This window comes from Trichechus manatus, unplaced genomic scaffold, assembly GCF_000243295.1.
Source record: "Trichechus manatus latirostris isolate Lorelei unplaced genomic scaffold, TriManLat1.0 scaffold00006, whole genome shotgun sequence".
Taxonomy (NCBI): domain Eukaryota; kingdom Metazoa; phylum Chordata; class Mammalia; order Sirenia; family Trichechidae; genus Trichechus; species Trichechus manatus.
This window is the reverse complement of record NW_004443942.1, coordinates 23,759,102-23,764,891: the sequence shown is the minus strand read 5'-3', so window position 1 is coordinate 23,764,891 and position 5,790 is coordinate 23,759,102. Positions and strand designations below refer to the sequence as shown.

The 5,790-nt window shown below is 41.8% G+C and overlaps 1 non-coding gene across 1 annotated transcript; it reads left to right on the top strand.

Moving 5' to 3' along the window:
- Positions 1-332: 332 nt before the first annotated feature.
- On the top strand, positions 333-439 carry LOC111822005 (U6 spliceosomal RNA). The gene has a single exon (XR_002825305.1). It is a non-coding gene; the product is annotated as a U6 spliceosomal RNA (small nuclear RNA).
- Positions 440-5,790: the final 5,351 nt, after the last annotated feature.

Sequence of the window (5,790 nt, the reverse complement as noted above, 5' to 3'; positions counted from 1 at the left end):
GTGGTTAAGCATTAGGCTGCTAACCAAAAGGTCGGCAGTTCAAATCCACCAGCTGCTCCTTGGACACCATATGGGGCAGTTCTACTCTATCCTATAGGGTCGCTGTGAGTCGGAATCGACTTGATGCCACCTTTTTTTTTTTTTTTTAATGGGGTTTGGTGATAGTGACTTGGGTTTAGGGTCAGAGCTGGGTTGGAAGTCAGACCTTCTACCTACTGGCTATGTGACTTATATAAACTCCATTTGCCGTCGTTTGTGAGAAGGGGATAATACACCCATTTCATAGGGTTGTTGGGTAGATAATGGCTGACACATAGAAAATGGTAGAGTCTGTGCTTGCTTCGGCAGCATATACATTAAAATTGGAACGATACAGAGAAGATTAGCATGGCCTCTGCGCAAGGATGACACGCAGATATGTGAAGTGTTCCATATTTTTTTGAATTGTAAACTTTCACTTAAAGTACAACAATTAAAAAAAAGAAAATACCAGAATCTGTTAGCTGTTACTGTTATCATCACCCATGCCCTGTCCTCCCCTCACTTTCTTATATACCCCTGGAGGGGTCTCCTTCTCACCCTTTACCATCTACCCCAACAGAAACCCACTAGGTTCAACTCTTTTATGGAAAGTTGTTCAGGAAGTTCATAGATTCTGCCTTTGGAGTTTGCTGGTTGGCTGGGGGATGTCAGGCTCCGGGGGACTCATTTGACGAACCGAGTCTCCTAAGCTTCCCCATTGACACCTATCTGGGGCCAGAGCTGCTCTATCAATTCTGTATTAAGACTAGCTATTTTTTATTTATGATGCCTGTGGGTTCATTAAAAATGGCCCTCCCTGTTGGGGATACCAGCAAGGCTTTTAGCCAGTTTTTATCAGGTTGTTAGAGTAGATATGAATATTTTAATAGAAGGAAAGAGCAAAGCCTTCAACAAACTTAATTGGTTCTAGAATCTAAGTGACAGGCTTAACAGGGGTGCCAAGTAATTCAGTATAATCAGCCCAGATAGTGGAGTAAGGAACACAATTAAATGGACCAGGGAGCTTTTCCAGAGGGGCCACAGGGGGATTTTACCTCCCTGAGTGGCTGTAAATCAGTGTATCCCCGGATCCTGTTAGTCCTTGTGAGGTCTAGCATAGCCACAGGCAGCTTCTAAGCCCAGTTCAGTTCTCAGGAAGCCAGCAGCCTGTTTTTACAGGTCCATTTTAACATTTATGGAATTCTTTTCCCAAGATGCTGATCTGATTAAATCATGTACAAAATGACGGATAAGCCAGGTCACTGCTGTCCATCTGGGACCTCAGTCTCCATTGCCAACCATATAGTCAGTGGCTGTTTTCTTGGCGTAGTTTAAAAAATATCCACTTGGTGGAGCTTTATGACTGAATTTTTAAGTCCACATCAGATTTTATACGAGACATGAGATCCAGATGACTCCCCCCCATCCTCACCCCCACCACAGCGACAAGCTACTGAAGCAAGCAATGATTGCAGAAATACAACGATAAATCAATGTGAGTGGCTTTATTTTATTAGCATTTCCTCCCTCTGGATTTTGAAGTTATTCTTGGTTTTTTAAAAGCTTCTTCCCCTTCAAACTGAAATAGTTTAAAGATAAAATGAAGAGTGGTATTTTCTGCTGTTTCTTGGATGAATGTTCTGCGTATGTATATACACATCAGTGCATACTTAAATAAATGTGTGTTCCAGATAATTTTAAATAGCCAGTGCGCCAGAAAAATCTTTGAAGTTTTATGAACACAGTCAATTGCAAGGAAGATAGAGTCATAAAACCAAATGTCTGAGCAGGAAATGCTGTTTTCCATTGTATCCTCCATGTACCTCTCCATCCCCCTTCACTCCCTCAGATAGGTGGGGCATAGAGAGGTCTAATGAAGGACATCTATTGCTGCCTGGGCATAAGTCCAGGTTCCAGATGGTCTTTGGGGTCTACCCAGATTTGGACAGTTTTGAAATAATGGAAAGCTAGTTAGGGTTCCTAATTAGGACATTTGCTAGAGAATGTTGCCACAATATGGATGCACTATTAACCCATTTTACAATGGAATAAAATGAAACCAATTATAAACCCACGCATACAAGTGTGACTCTATTCGTCCACCTGTCCACACAGAAGGGGCTGGAAAGTGTTTCTTAGCAGGAGATGGTTTGGTCATTGTGTAAATCTCAGTCTTACTCCGTTCTCTTCTTTTCTCTTTTGTTCTCTCTCTCTCTTTTTTTTTTAGTTGTCTGGCATTATGGATTCCCTCCTCATATACTTAGTGTCCAATTATTATATTAATATGACTTTGCTGTTTTGGCAAAACCTCTCTCTTATTTTACCTGCCTGATTTCCAGAAGAGGAAAGGAAGAGTTGTGGAGGGTCATTTTTCAGCCTTTTGTCCCTTTGGTGAAGTGCATCCCTGTATCTGAGCAGCTGCTGCTTCTCTCAGCATTTGCTTCTTCATTCAATACAGTTCCCCCCCTGCCCCCGTGGACTTCCCTATAGACTCAGTCTCATCTTACTCTACTTCTCTCTTTCTTATTGGATAGACTGGCCTGTCTCCAAGGGGTATTAGACTGTCTGTCATCATCTGCCCTATGAGAACAAGTCTCAGGTACCTGCTCCACTGAGGACTGACCCCCTACCCCGCCCCCCGACATGTTCATGGTCCTCATTGGTCACATCATATGACTTTCACTGTCTGCTCAGTAGAGGAAAAATCTAGCTTCTTCAGGAATCCTGTTGCTTGCAAAGAAAAAGCCCGGTTTTTTCCACCAGGAAGATTTTACTTTAGGAGACAAAAATATAACCAGTACTCTCCACTCCTATTTTCGTAGTGTTTTCTGGCCCTTTTTGTCTTAATGCAGTGGTTTTCAAACTTGTCCTTTTTAGGTGTGGGCTTTTTTTTTTTTTTTTTAAAGAACTAAGTCACACAGAAGCCCAGCCCCATCAGCGCCTGACTTTAAAGGGCCCGTGGCAGATTGTTTTCAAAGACAGCTGCAGCTTTCGCTCCTGTCTACTTTGCAATGGGACTTTGCCACTTCTCCTATCAACAGGTGGAGTCTGTTTCCCCTCGCTTTGAATCTGGTGCCTGGTGACTTGCTTTGACCAGCAGAATGTGGCAGAAGTGATGTTGTCCAAGTTCTCTGGCCTGAGCCTCAAGAGGCGTGGTAGCTTCTGCTTCAGTCATCTTGGGACCTTGCCCTTAGACAACCAGGTGAGGAAGCTCGTCTACCTTACCAGAGGATGAGAGGAGACATGGAGAACTGAGGCAGCCAGCGGATATCCAGCACCTCCAGACATGCAAGGGAGCCATCTTGGACCTTCTAGCCCAGCCGACCCTCCAGCTGATTATAGCAGAAGAGGGAGCCCATGGGAAACCAGCAGAGTTGGAAATGCCAGGCAAAGTTCAGAATCAGGAGAAATGGTAAATTCTTGTTATTTTAAGCCACTAATTTTTTTTTTTTTGTGGAACAATTCACTTATTTATTTTTTATTGTACTTTAGATGGAGGTTTACAGGACAAACTAGCTTCTCATTAAACAGTTAGTACATATATTGTTTTATGACATTGGTTAACAACCCCACGTCATGTCAACACTCTCCCTTCTCAACCTTAGATTCCCTATTAGCAGCTTTCCTGTCCCCTCCTGCCTGCTAGTCCTTGCTCCTGGGCTGGTGTGCTCCTTTAGTCTCTCGTTTTGTTTTATGTAAGCCACTAAGTTTGACGTGGATTGTTACGTAGAAATAGATAAGTGAAACAGATGGCATTCAGGAAAGCCCTGTGTTGAGTCAATTTTTTGGTCTAAGTCAGCTTATGTTAAATTGTGAAGTGAGTTAGTGGGTTCCTGCATGATAACAATGCAAACAGGAGAGAAGGCTTCTTGCCACCGCCCACCCCCCATGTTGCTATCTCCTCCTGCCCCAACCCTTTTCCCTGCATGCCATACTGCGTCATGGCCAAGCTTATGTCTGTGTTGATGGACCATGAATGTTTTATAGATGCTTTGTGGAAAACTTTACATAAAATCAGATTTATCAGATTTATCCTAAGGCTTGCATCACTTACAATAGTTAAGAGAGGTCTGTATTTAGGGACACAGAAAAGCTGATCTGCTCTGATGGCAGATCAGCAGCCCAGCCTAACTCCATTCTCTTGAGGCACTTCCATGAACTCCCAGGACCAGGACTGCAGGTTTGAAAGCAGCCAATGCGTCCTAACGCTTTTTGTAAAATTTATAGTCATCAGTATCAGCCCAACTGACTATGTACGTGTAACATGCATGTGTTACTTTTCTACTGTAAATGGGTGATTTTTAAAGTTCCAGTTATACAGTGTTGAGGAGATAGCTTCTTGGGCTACTGTTACATATTAACGTACTCTTTTTTTTAATTTAATTTAATTTAAAAATTAATTTTTTGTTGTTGAAAATACACACAGCAAAACATACACCAATTCAACAGTTTCTACATGTACAGTTCAGTGACATTGATTGTATTATTTGAGTTGTGCAACCATTCTCACCCTCCTTTTCTGAGTTGTTCCTCCCCTATTAACATAAACTCACTGCCCCCTAAGTTTCCTATCTAATATTTTGAGTTACTGTTGTCAGTTTGATCCCATATAGATAGATCTTGAAAGAGCATAATGCTCAAGGCAGACATTCTTTACTAGTTAAGCTAAACTATTATTTGGTTTTGAGAAGACTTCAAGGGATATTTTTTAGTTTAAGGTTTAAAGATTATCTCAGGGCAGTAGTTTCAAGGGTTCATCCAGCCTCCATAACTCCAGAAAGTGTGGAGTCCATGAGCATTTGAAATTCTGTTCTGCATATCCCCCCTTTTAGTCAGGATTCTTTTATAGACTCTTTGATCAAAATATTCAGTACTAGTAGGTGGGCACCATCCAGTTCTTCTGGTATCATGGGAAAGGAGGCAGTTTTCAGTTGAGGCAATTAGCTCATTAACCTACTGTTGAAGGTTAGACTTCGTGTCCGTATTCATGGTATTACCTTAATAATAATTACTGTATTTTTAGTCCTTACCATGTCTTGGGTTCTGTGCTAAGCATTTCACACACATTGTCCCATTTAATCTCCCAAAAGACCTTGGAAGGCAAGTATGATTGACATCATTTTACAGATGAAGAAATGGCAACTCAGGGAGGTAAAGACATTTAACCATCAGGGCTTTGACATTGCACAACTCCAGGGGGCACCATTCACATAGACAATAATGTGAATGGTACTCCCTGTTGTTGTGCGGTTCACACAGTGGCTCTGCCCAAGGTAACATCTAGAGAGTGGCGGGGCTAGAATTTCATTCTATATGGATTTATTAAACCTTTTGACTTCTCTAAGCATTTTAAAAAAATCTATCTCTGCCTAGCCATATGTTTGTGTATCTTTCTTTTCATTTTCAGAAAATGTTGTTTTTTTTTATTGTGCTTTAAGTGAAAGTTTTCAGAGCAGATTAGTTTCTCATTAAACAATCAATACACAATTGTTTTGTGGCATTGGCTGCCAAACGCGCAAAGCGTCAACACTCTCCCCTTCTCCACCCTGGGTTCCCGGTTTCCGTTTGTTCAGTTTTCCTGTCCCTTTCTGTCTTCTCAGCTTTGCGTTTGGGCTGGTGCGCCCATTTAGTCTTGTGTACATGATTGAACTATGAAGCATGTTCCTCACGTGTGTTATTGTTTGTTTTATAGACCTGTCTAATCTTTGGCTAAAGGGTGAACTTTGGGAGTGACTTCAGTTCTGAGTTAAAAGGGTGTCCAGGGGCCAT